We start from the raw sequence: 13323 nt of genomic DNA on the forward strand, positions 1-13323 counted from the left end.
TGCAGACTGTGCCAGTGGAAAGCCATATGCTACTACTATTAAATATAACACAAACATTTGAGGTAAGTGAATGGTCTTATAATTCATTCTTGCCTATGCTGGATATTAACCATTAGCCCAGTATTGGACATTTCTACCTCCATCACTCAGGCACATAACAGAAATATTTTGTGTCCATTTGCTTGCTTCTAAGACGCTGACATATCAAATTCTCATGTCAGAAATGTCAAAACTCAGCGGTTCTCTGTGACAGAATACTTAATTCATTGGTACCAGACTTTTATAGATGTACCCCCATGGCTATGCTGTAGTTGCTTCTTCAACTGTGATTGTTTTTGTTTTTTCTTCTGTTAATGGTTTGTGCACTGTTTGACTGTATTTTCAATGATCATGAGCTGAGCAACAGTTTATCATGAACATGTTTTTTAAAGGTGCTATGTGTAGTATTCTCTACTAAAAGATGTATTACTGTTAAATTATAACGTGGACCATGGATGTGACAGTTTTACCTCTGGTGATCTACTCAATATTCAGTTGTTTCATTAAACATTCAGCGACTCCTGATTTGCTCACTAGTCATCAAAACTTTTTGGATTTTGGATGAAGTCGGTCACTTTCGCTTCTTTATTGGCGGACTGGCGGCTAAATATTCAGAAGCAAATGGTGGAAGATAATCAGAATTGCTGCTATTAAGCAGTTCATAGTCACTGTAATGTGTAGCACATGTGTTATTCTATTAGGTAGTGTAATATTTTGTGAAAATCCTACACATAATACCTTTAAGTGAAAGAAATATTAGGATTTTTCTCCCGGTAAAGGCAGAAAGAAATGTGTCCAATCGTGATTTTTATTTTCTGGTGTTTTACACTGAATTTGTGTTTTTAAAAAATATTTTCTGGAAGTTCAAAAAATCAGTACAAACACAAACATTGCAGTTTTATGAATTTTTCATGTATATTATGCTTTATTAAAAGTGTATACTCATTGTGGGCAGTGTTTTCAGTAATGTTTTGATTTTGTTAATTTATTACCTAAATGTTAAAATATTTGACTTTTAAAAACATGACACTTGGTACAAACATACAGTATATATTTAAATATGATACTTTGCATGTGCACTAACTGTGTTGGATTAAACTGCATTAAGTTGAAATAAAATGGGTTTGATGCCCAAAATGTTATTTTCTCTCTCCTGTAATTATTCACTCAGCCCAAAATGTTATTTTCTCTCTCCTGTAATTATTCACTCATGTTTCAAGCTTATTTTTTAGGAGAAATTCAAGTGCATCTACACTATTAATGTCATCTGATTACATTTTTTTTTAATCATCTAGTGACCTCCCAAAAGATTTAGTGAAATTGGTTTGCCTAGTCACGGCTAGGTTGACTCTCTTTGAACGTCACCTTCCAGCACCTCTAAAGCTCACTAACTATGCCGTAGACGTTTAGAAATACAGTACAAATAAAGTACAATTCGTGGACGTTATGTTCTGAAACTATCCCTTGGTGAACAACAGCTTGGGCGCGGTAACGCAGTGAGTCATTGTCAGAGTGACGCTTCCACATAATAAAATACCACACAACTGCCTTGAAAACCACAATTATTTATTTTTTTTAAATCATTTTGGCTTGTTTACACATTTAACAAATGAGATGCAACAAGTTTTTTTAATTAGCTTCCTTATTTAATACACAGACATGAGAAAGAAACAAAGAGTCTGAATACTACACGTTTGACAATGGGCTCCACAATGATAAAACATAAATGTCTTTTGTTTTTTCTCTTTGTCGTCATTACTCAGTACTATAAAATACTGAAACGCACCTACAGTGATCTCTGCAACCTTTAAAATCCTTTACGTGCTGTAAACTAAATGTATTTTAAGTAGTGTACAGCACTTCCCTGCTGCTTACATGAAACTGTCAGCAGCCTTTATGCAGCCCGTTGATATACATCATCTGTTTTGAACTAACACCCTGATCAGACAAAAGTAGATGTGCATCAGGAAATAGGACAACACATTCATGCAAGGAATCTCTCTGTGGAGATAAGCTGAAACAAATGTAAAATCTGCAGATCGGCTCTCGATTGATATCTTGAGAGGTTTCCCAGAAATAAAAGCAGGGTTCTCACATTCTGCCGGAGAAGAAATAGAAGCTGTCGTAGTGTGGAGATGATTTTTATCTCAGATGATTTAGCAGAGGTGTGTATGTGCAGGGTAAAGGGAAGCAGGAAGAACATTTTCTTGTAGTCATTGTTCAAAGACTTCAAATACTCTTCAAACTCTTTTCATCCTATTTAAAATGTTTAACAATGAGCTCGTTAAGCAGCTGTTTAACAGTCTAATAATACACATTTCAACATCTTTATATCTAATTCATGTCTGCCGAGCCTCACGTACACTTTATATCCTTTCTTTTTTCAAATGCCAATACCACACATTTGCTCTCATAAAAGCATGTTGCTTGGGAACAAAGCGGCAACAGGTCACGCTTTTACTCCCCCTACTTCAGTATCAAGACAAGCTTCTCTGGTAATGTCACTCCTGCAGTACAGAAGTACACCATAGAAACTAAACTATGTACGTGACAGGTTCTTATTTCATTTTCATGTAAAGCTTTTGACCTTAATAACAAGAAGTAACACGAGAAATGTTTGACCTCTTCTGTTGCTGTCTTCAGCTTTCTACTGTTATTGTAGCTCACTGCTGAAATCAGGTTGTTGTGAAGTTGGTCTGGTATGTTAAGTTGTACATTTACATGAATATTCATGGATGTTTCCATGTGGTAAAGTGTCTTTTAAAGGTTTAAGATTACTCCTTCAGTTCCCCAGTAACATAAAGCGAGCAAGAATTCGGCCTAATTTCTGCCAAAACTTTTTGCTTAAATTAAGCAAAATTTTTGGTTATTTTTTAAGATATTTGTTTGTGAGTACAGATTTCACTTAGAACTCAAACATTTCTACAAATATGATTATTCACTGTCTGGTAAGAGTTGGATGAGAAGATCGACACTGTTGTCTGAGGAAAGTGGAGCTGGAGTCAGGAGGTGATTAGCATAGCTTAGCATAAAGACTGGAAGCAGGGGGAAACAACTAGCCTGTCTATGCGCAAAATTCAAAAATATGCATACCGGGGACTCACTAATTAACACACTGCTGCCTTTGCTTAATCTGTACACATGCATAAATGTAAGAATACATTTCACACTTCTGGTTCAGTTCCTCAGTTTGACAGTTTCTTAGAGCAGAGTACTGCCGTGCAGCTTCTTTGCTGGATGACTAACAACCTAACCTGTTTGTGTGCAAACTAAGATGCATGTGTATTAGTGAGCTTTGTGTGTAGTTAGGCTAATAGCTCCCACACTTTATACACACAATTAAGAAATGTTATGAGCTCTATAACCATGTAAGTGGCCCTGTGAGGTTATAAACAGAAACTGGTTTAAAAAGGAAAGATGACTGCTATCTTAGACATATTTCTCAAGTGGGGCAAACTAATAAACCTTATTCTTGGTGTGCGTATGAACAACTGCTCTGTAAACACACCCCTCTCTCCACCATCACCCATCCATCTTTAAAAATGTGTTGGGGATGGGTGGACGGATGGGTACTTAAATTGCGTCCCTGTTGCTTTCATGTTGTAACTGGACACATAGGACGTCTCTGTTCTCCAGAGACCATCTGGATATGTGTGTGTGTGTGCGTGTGCGTGTGTGTGTTACCACAGCAGATGGATTACCACCCCTCTTTCTGAATGTAGTCCATTCACAGGTGGGAGCTAAAAACCTGCTTTTGGAAGGAAAGACAAGATCCACCACTAAAGTTAGACGAGACACTGATGTGGACAATACCTGAATGACTCCACACACACACCGACACACTCTCCACCTGTATGCAAATGAGGTCGTATGCATGGAAGGAGGTGTGTTTTTTCCACCTTTTCTTTAACCTATCTTAGCAAATCTGACACATTTGTAGTTGGAACAAGTTCAATAAATAAACCTTTTTGACTTAAATGCAACAAATCCTTCAATAAATGACAAAATACATCATCAGTTTATGCCCTACAGACCAACACATGCAGGCACTTTCTGATCCGACTCCACTAAGAAAGGATGACAGCACTGTCACAAAAATAAAATGGGTCTTCTGATCTTATGTCTTCAAGGTTAATGTTGCATTCACGCATTCAGGCAGACGGTAGACAGTAAATTGAATATCATGTTTGTTGAGAATTCACCCCCCTCACAGTATTACTGTAGATACTACTATAGAGACCAAAACCAGAGCCTGAACCAGGCTGTAAACATGTTTAATTCTCCTGTGAATTTGGGCATCTTCTTACGGAGATGGACTCAGACCGGAGGGTTCGAAGTCGCACCAAAACAGCATGACAGAGATGTGCCGGGTTTTGGCTTTGTCTAATGGCAGCTAATAGCTTCCATACCTAAAGCAGCATTGTGTAACTACTACCATCAAATAACAGATTTTAATTTATTTTAATGGTACATTTACATTCCTGCTGGGTGCCGTGTACTCCTGTTCTCTCACTATGTAACTTTGGGCTCTGGGTACGTAAGTACGTAACGCTTTATGGTAACTGTATCATATTTCATCGAGATAATTTCTTCTGCTTTTTCATCTAACGTCTGTCTGAATCCCTGTGAAGTGTTTAGGCACAAAAACAACTTGGTTAGAGAAACATTGTGGTTTGGGTTAAAAAAATTATAATAATAGTGGTTATGGTTTAGGATGGTCATGGTTAAAAGAATCCAATGTTACAGGACCCATCCATCCACCTCAACCTATTTCCTGTGAGGACTTTGTGGCACTATAATAGCATCACACTACTTCCTTTGTTTCCTGCATGCACAAGAGTCTTTGAAGGTAAACATATTTTATTTAACATCATTTTTGGGGTATTTGATGAAACAACCGGTGCTCTCGTTTTTCTTGGGAGGATAGTCTCCTTTAAAGTGAATCTACTCCTACTCGTAACCCCACAATCACATCACAGGTTATTATGTCGATGAGTTACGTTCATCCAAAGAGTTAAGTTCATGTTAGTTAATTCACGATCCCTCAGATTTATCCTGCTACTTCTGAGGGTGACCTCTTCCTCAAACATTAGTACACACAATTGAATTTTCCGATCAGTAATTTCATTGTTTCTTATCTTCTTCTTTAAACCAAACCTACACTTGAAATTCCTACAAGATGTGCTGCTCTCCTGCCCCTCAACTCCTGAGCGGTTAGGTCGTAACCTTGGATTAACGTGGCATCGTGCTTTGAGGAAGAGCAGAGGAGGAGTCTGGTTCATACTGATAAACAATCCTCGATAGGAACCAGGTGGATAACCACAACCTGTTTCTGTTTTAACGGGCTAATATCAGTGTGGTCATAAAGGTTTTGCAACCTTGTGAGTCCTTGTGCAGCATCTGCTGGGCCTTATCAGTGACTTATATTTACGAGGTCCTGGGCTTTGCATCCAGGGGTGGACTGGAGGGTTTAAAGCAAGTCACCCCCTATGTATCTCCATATGTGGATGGCAAAGTCTTATCCGTTAACACCGGCAAGAAAAGAAATCTGAACAACATCCCACATATTCTACCTTAATCATGTATTTTAATCAGTAATTTATGCTAAAACAGGCAGATTTAAGATAATCTGAGCATTAGATGTGAAAGCAGTGGAGATCTCTTGCAGCTTATTCCTCCTTGTCTTCTCTCAACGTCAGAGATGATTTCAAAGATTTTAGCAACAGAATAAACATTAAACAGTGGTGCCAAGCCATGACAGGAAATACTTCAAATTAAAGGCAGTCCTGGATTCGCAACCGTTCATTTTGTTGTCGTGTCCCACATGTCTAAAAGGTTAAATGGGGACTGCCATTACAAAATCAGTTCCAAGGCATGAACAGGAAAAGCAAGACATACACTATAAAGTGTCATTAACTTGCCCAACTGGTTAACATTGTAACTGTGGGTTTTTCCATTGTAAATCATTCTCAAAAATATGTGTGTGCGCGTGTGTGCGTGTGGGTTGGCGGATGGACTGTTTTGTTTTGTTCACCCAGTGTGAATAAAACCCAACTATGCATTTCCAGTTAGTTTGAAAATGCCAGTCACTCTTACCTTCCTTTCTTCTGGCATGTGCTGCATGAAATCTGAGCTTTCCACATAAGAAAACACAAATGCATACAGTACTATCAGCAGAGCAGAACATGAGGGTATGGGAGCGGTGACTACTGGACATGTCTCATCTTATCGCAGCGGAAATGTCCTTTCCCCACACTTGATAGCTCAGTCAAACATGGGAAGTGAAGGAAAAAACTGTCTGAAACACTTTGGCCTCGTTTATAGAGAAGCTGCTACCCTTAACGTGCAATTAACGAAGAGTAGAGTATTGGAGGTCTGGTAAAATCTTAAGAACTGATTTCTAAAACGGGGTGAGGTTATATTTTTAATACGCGATATGCTTGGTGTTCAAGTGGTTCAGATCATGAGAACACTGTCTCTTCTACTAAATAATAGATTTTAATTAAGTTAATTTCCCCCTGATTTGTCTGTCTAAAAAACAAACTGTTAAAAATCAACTAATTTGAGACCATGTTTCCTCTTTCTGTCATTTGATACGTCTGTTTTTGTTTTCTTTTTGCTTTTTCGTCATTACCTTACACTCACCTGACGTTGTTTTCACTGCCTATCATCAGGTGACATTGCAGAATGGACTTTGTTCCTGTTACAAGGTAATGTGCGTGCTAAGCTGTGTCTCAGTTCGGAAACTTCTGTTAGTACACTCCTATGTAATACACTGTGAACACAATGTACTTCCTGATTTTTCCTAATTTTGGCTGGGTGGTGTTGTCTCAGGTTTAGTACGGCCGTTGTTCACCTACCAGAAAAGATGATCGCAAGGCTGCTTTTACTGCCAAAATATAAAATATATGTAAAACTTGCATCGCCGCAACCCCTTCAGCTCGAGCAGCTTCCTTGGCCACCATTTTCACAATGCCGTTGGTCCCTCCCGTTATGCTGTGTAGCGTAAACGGCGACTATTGAGAGTGTCCAGCGTTCCACACTCAACTTTTTAACTGTTAGGGTACTCACAGTACACTGTGTTTTGCTATAAGTAACAGTGTGAACATTCTTATGTACTGAAAATAGCAAATGTAATTATGGAAGTACGTGAATTGAGCTAGCTGGCATTTTGGTCCTGAAAGTTTTTTGTTGGTTCAAATTTGAATTCTTGGCCTTCTGAGATTGGAGTTTGTAAATTTCCGCTCCATTTTAAACTTACTGTTGTCTTGCTATAATATTGTGCCAGTGCTTAATGTACTGTGACAAGCTGACAAGGGGGTTTAATCATTTTTGAGGCTGTGCTCATTTGCGTAACCGACATACGGCGTTACAGGTTTTCCCTGGCAAACTGCTGGCTACATTCCTCGCACGCAGTGCCGTTTCCCCATTCTTTCTACGGCTGATAAACACAAACGTTAAATCTGTTTCTACCACACATTTTTCTCACTTGATCCACTTGATTCACGTGTGGGGGAATATTCGCTTTTATGTGCACCACTGTTGTCGAACATCTTGATTTGTTGGTTGGCTCAGATCTGGTCAACGATCTGTTTCACTCTACACGGTTAACAAAGACAGAAAATGACTAAATAAACGTGGTTAGAGCCACTTTCAGAACCTTAAACTGTGTCTACAGTAAACCAAAGTACAAAGATGTTGCGATACCGGATACAAAGTTTTATAGGTGATCCCATGGAGAGTGCAGTGACATTACATATGGATAACTGTTAAAATGAATATTCATAAATGTTATCTGCAATTCAACCTCACTGAGATTATCTTCGACCTTTTCAGGATGTCACTTACTGTATGAAGACATATTATATGGTCAAATTACACTGTGCGGGGCAGTCTGATGTAAAAAAAGCACAAAATAATTTAGATAAAATCAAGCAGCAAACCAATGAAGCCAATGTGGAAGTGTCCGTCTCCATAAGTCCCCATGTTAAGATGTCCAACTTCACAGCAGAAATAAACATGTTTACATGTCATTACAGATGGTTTGTTTGAGCAACCAGGCATCGTTCAGGCCGCCGCGGGTCCACAAAGATCCACGTCTTTGCTGATTTTTAGATTAGTCGGGCGGCGGTAAAGGCAGGACTGCCAACATGAACACTCTGAGCTTCACAACAGCTCTTCAGAAACCTGTGGGTGACGTCACGCATACACCGTCCAAGCTTAGCACCTGTCCAACTCCATACAGATTATGACTTGAATGCACACATTTGTTGTCCACCAATCCAAACAGAAATTAGCTCCTTTTATTGATATTCAAAAATGAACTATTTGATGTTTGAAGGCTAAAATGACTTTAATCTTTTGATTATTCTTCCAGTGCTTTGCAGTGGATATTTCTGTTGGAGCCTTGTGCTGAATAACTTAATCTCTGCTGTGGAAATATTGATAGTTGAAGGCTTCTTAAGCTTAAAGGGGAAGGGTGGAGGCCAGGAAACAAGTTTGGTCAATGATGATGAACCATAGAGGTCACAAACGGAGGTCATTAATTATTCAAAGCCCCCTTTTAAAGGACATATGTGTTTGAATTAATTCACAAGGGAAATAAACTGCTATTAAACAGCACTGTTTATGTATGGTCCGTGTGGACCTTAATATTCCTATGAGATCTTGACACCCTTGCATCCATCTACGCTGTCTGACTTATACCTACCTACAGTTAAAACCACGAAGACATCAGCGAATGAGCATCATCTTAGCAGCCAGTGTGGTAGATATTCATTAGAGCTTGATGGAAAAACAGCATGTCTCAACCTTGACCCATGCTGCCACCATCTACTCACCGCCCCCCCTCCACCACCACCACCAAACGCAACCAGACGCACACACAACACACACACAACACACACACCCCCAAAAGATGCTTAAAGATAAAAGAGAATCGACCCGTCAGCCGTATGTACAGAGACTGGAGATCTGAAAGGAGAAAAGCCATGAAAAATGGATGAGAGAAGAAATCCACTTCACCTCCCCCCTGGAGGCTGGCAAACCCCCCACAGCGCTCCCACTCATAATCCCTTCTCCTCCTGCACACACACACTCCTCTCTCTGTGCCTCACACACATGCATGCGGCGTATGCAAACAGGAAGACAAGGTAGGCACACACCACCAGAGGCTATTTGGTAGGTGTTAGTGTGCGGGAGATATTATAGTTTTGGATATATTGGACTAATATTATGCATTATTCATGCCTAACGTGATGAAACGCACAGCTGAAAATTGTGATCTTTAGTTGTTATTTTGCATATTTCCCTTTGCTGCTTTTCAAGTAGGTTTTTTGTGGTGAATCACTCAGGCTTAAAGAGAGAGGGAGCGAGAGAGGCCTAACAAATGTCTTTAGTCACGGTTTCAATGGCGAGGTTCATATTAGTGAATCATTAAGGCCTAAATGCTTTTACAGAGGCATTTCCACCTTAACATGTAAGCAGGTCTGAGGAAAACACTCAATGATGTTAATTTTACGGGCATGAAAATGAGAAATATCTTTAAAAACAAAATAGATTCAGCAAAAGACATTTGTTACAAAGCAGCATATTCAAGACAGAGAATCCCGCACTGCAGACGCTGATATACGTTACATGTTTACCATCTTGGTTTAGTGAGTTTGCATGCTAATATTTGCTAATTAGTTGTAACATAGTTTGTCTTAATTGGTTCCGTGTCTCATTACTAATTCTCCAGTCATTTCAGATCCCATCTTTCTTCCATGCAATCAGCTCATTTCCCTCACCTGGTTTTCCCCGCCCATCTCCTCACCTGCAGTCCATTTGCTCATTAGCCCCTCAGTGTATAAATATACACTAGTCCATTTCCACTTGATCCCTGCTAGATTGTCTTGTGTAGTTTTTGCCAAGCGCTCCAGTAATTCCAGTTTTTGACTTTGCTGACCCTGTTTTGCCTGTCTTGGACTTCGGATACCTGCCTGCTCCTTGTCGGATTTGTTTGATCTCCTGGTTTTGACCCTGCCTGTTCCTTGGAGTAAATTCATCTTCCCTTAAATTTGTCTGCCTCAGAGTCGTGCTTTTGGGTTCTCCTTGCCAGTACCAGCAAACGTGACATTAGTACTACACAAAAAAAACACACTCAACTTTTTGACTGTTATGAGACACTCACGGTACACTGCGTTTAGCCATAAATGACACTGTGAATACATTTATATATGAACTCAAAATAGCAAGTACATGTATGGAAAAACAAACTGAGACACTCAGTTGAGTAGCGTTGTTGGTTAGCTATCTTACCAAGATGACTATAGGTAGTTAGTTAGCTCATGTATCAGACAAACTACCTCAATTTAGCTGGCAAACTTGTCCAAGATAATGATTTTTTTTTTTATCCTGACAGATTTTTGCTGGTTTAGATTTTAATTGTTCGGCTTCTAAGATTGTAGACTGTAAATATTATGCTACAATATTGGGATAAATAATAATTCTAACATTTGCTAATTAGCACTACACAAAAGCACTAGACAATAACAAAGTTGTATCTAATCTAATAAATCTAAAATTACATTGTTGAGATATTTTTTACTCAAAACCAAATATTAACCCGTGGTGTCCTCTGGACCAAAAACATCCAATCTAATTTGATATCTCCCAAAATTTAAACGTATATTAGAAAAATCTTTATTTTAATTTACTGTGTTTTAAATTTAAAGAACAAAAAGCCTGTGGACATAAAAAACTGAAGTCAACTATGACACCCAACAAACATCCAATCACACAGCTTCACGTGCTACTTAAAGATAATGATAAAACAGATTTTACAATTGATTCACAGTCAGTATAAAATCAACATCATAATTCAACAATGTCCTGATTCTCCCCGCTCATCAACTGCTTCTGCATAGTAACATCAGCCGGGACTCATGGGTATTGTAGTATTAAAAGGTGGCATTAAAAAAACATGATTTTTCAGCAAGTAGAAATCCTAGAGGGAAAGTTAGAGGGACATCAAAGTTTGTAGGATTCAGCCTTTTTAATTTCTTAGCCACCCCGCCAATAGTTGCCAAAGTCAAAGTGGTGACCAACCAACAAAACCAGAGCCAGCACTTGTAGTATGTCTAAAAACTCACACTGGTCAAACACTACAGAAGATTCACACACACACACACACTCATACACACACTGCTCCTTCACCACCTGAGGCCCTTTACTAGGTGTGATCCAACTTAAGGCACTCACATGTACTTGTGACAGCGTGTGATATGTTCCAGTCAAAGCGGCTGCAGCAGCTCCGGCTATCGGCAGCCTCCTTTAAGGCCTATCTGACGGGCTGGCAGTCGCCTGATGAGAAGGAGACAGAGACATGGTGGGTAGGAAGGGGTGGCGGGGGGGTCGTGCTGTCACGTCCTCTTTGATTGGCAGCTTCTTTGTCGTGTTTTCCTTGTCACAAATGGAGTGTGGTGACTTCAGAGGCAGCATGGTGCATGTCACTGACACCTGAGGAGCAAAAAAAATAAAAATGAAAAAACTTATGCATACTACCTGGTGAATACTTTGCACATTTTTTGTTTTTGTTATTAAACCACCAAGACAAATGAATTGTACGTGAAAACAATAAACCTGTTTCTGGTTCTAATGGTTTGGGACTACGAAAAATGTCTGTAAATTAGACATTAGATACAAGAATAATGCACAGTTTACCTTATAGAATTATGTCACCCATACACTGACAGTATAAAGAATGGAGGCTGTGGTGGTGTTGGCTGCAGCCATGTCTGTAGTCCTGCTTCTTCCGACTCCCGACTAATCTAAAAATGTGCAAAGACGTGGATCATCGACTGACGTGAGGTGGGCCAAACGATTCCCGGGTTGCTCAAACAAGCCACCTGTAAGCCACAATGTAAATCAACTTGCAAATGTTGCTACAACTTTAGGACAAATGATGGTAACTGAGATGGATTATCTAACTGTAAAAACAGCAGTATGGTCCTTTAAATGGACACATCCACAGTAACTTCTATCAACAAGGATCAGATCACCTGACCATGCTGTCCGGTGATGCTTATATCTTAAACTGGGACATTCGTGTGTGTGTTAATGCAAATGTTTACATCTATGTGTGCCCGGTATTTGTTTGTATGTACAGTATGAAGGACGGACATCTTGAACATGTCTGGTATGGAGATCAGAAAGTGGATTTCTAGTCTTCTGACCACTCAGTGTACCCATTCACACACTGGATGCCAACTGTTTATCAGTTTTTGGGAGCTAACCGTTACACATGCACACACAATTTGGGCTCAGTATGTTGCTCGAGTAGACAACGCAGACTGGAGGTGCAGGGGATTGAACCGCCCATCACGAAACTGCCCGCAGTCAACATTAAATGAACTTTTAACATCTGTCATCATGGTGGTGCTTGGAGAGTGCAATATTTTATGTGGTGGTACGTGTTGTAAAAAGTGTGAGAAACACTATGATTGTACATAATAAGTACTTAAGGTATATTTTTATGCTGATACTTGTGTACTTTTAAGATTCTGAATGCTTGTCACAGACTATTTTAACTCCTCCACCTCTGATAAGAACAAGAGTAGAAAATAAAAATGCATTTTCTTCATATCAAGATACACCAGAATATTATCATATATCTATTTCTGCATGTCTTATGTACTCATATCACCACCATTTGACCTGAATCTCTAAAATCCGGCAGCATTTTAGAAAATCAGGTTAAATGGTGACTGATGCGGACAGTAGAGGGCGCTCTAAACTGCTGCTGCAACGTATGTGGGTTGAAGTGAGGAGAGCTTGTGTGCTTAAATCCTGATTACTGAACAAAAAGTGATTTTATGTGTTTGATTTTTTTTATTTTTTACTTTCAGGAGACATTAATGCTGCAGAAACAGATGAGTTCTCTTGAGCGAGTGCAACAAATAATTTGATATTTTAAAAAATGTTGTTTTTAAGCATCCTTTAGAATTAAAAGCAACTAGAAAAATCAATTCGGGTGCTAAATATAAAATAAAACACGACAGAAGTGACGTTTTATGACAAATAAGATCACATTTAAGCATCAGAAATGCTTTTTCTTGCAACTGCCAAATTGTGTTTACATGCTTTGAATGGAATGATATTAGAAAGCAAACAGCCCATTAGATTTGTCCTAATTCGGCTCTGCTCATTAAAACGTCTTGATTTAATTAAAGTCGATTATAATTCAAGTTTTTTTTTTTTTTTTTTTGGGGAGGAGATAGAGGAGGAGGTGGAGGTGGTGGAGGA

Source organism: Larimichthys crocea, chromosome XI (assembly GCF_000972845.2).
Source record: "Larimichthys crocea isolate SSNF chromosome XI, L_crocea_2.0, whole genome shotgun sequence".
NCBI lineage: Eukaryota > Metazoa > Chordata > Actinopteri > Sciaenidae > Larimichthys > Larimichthys crocea.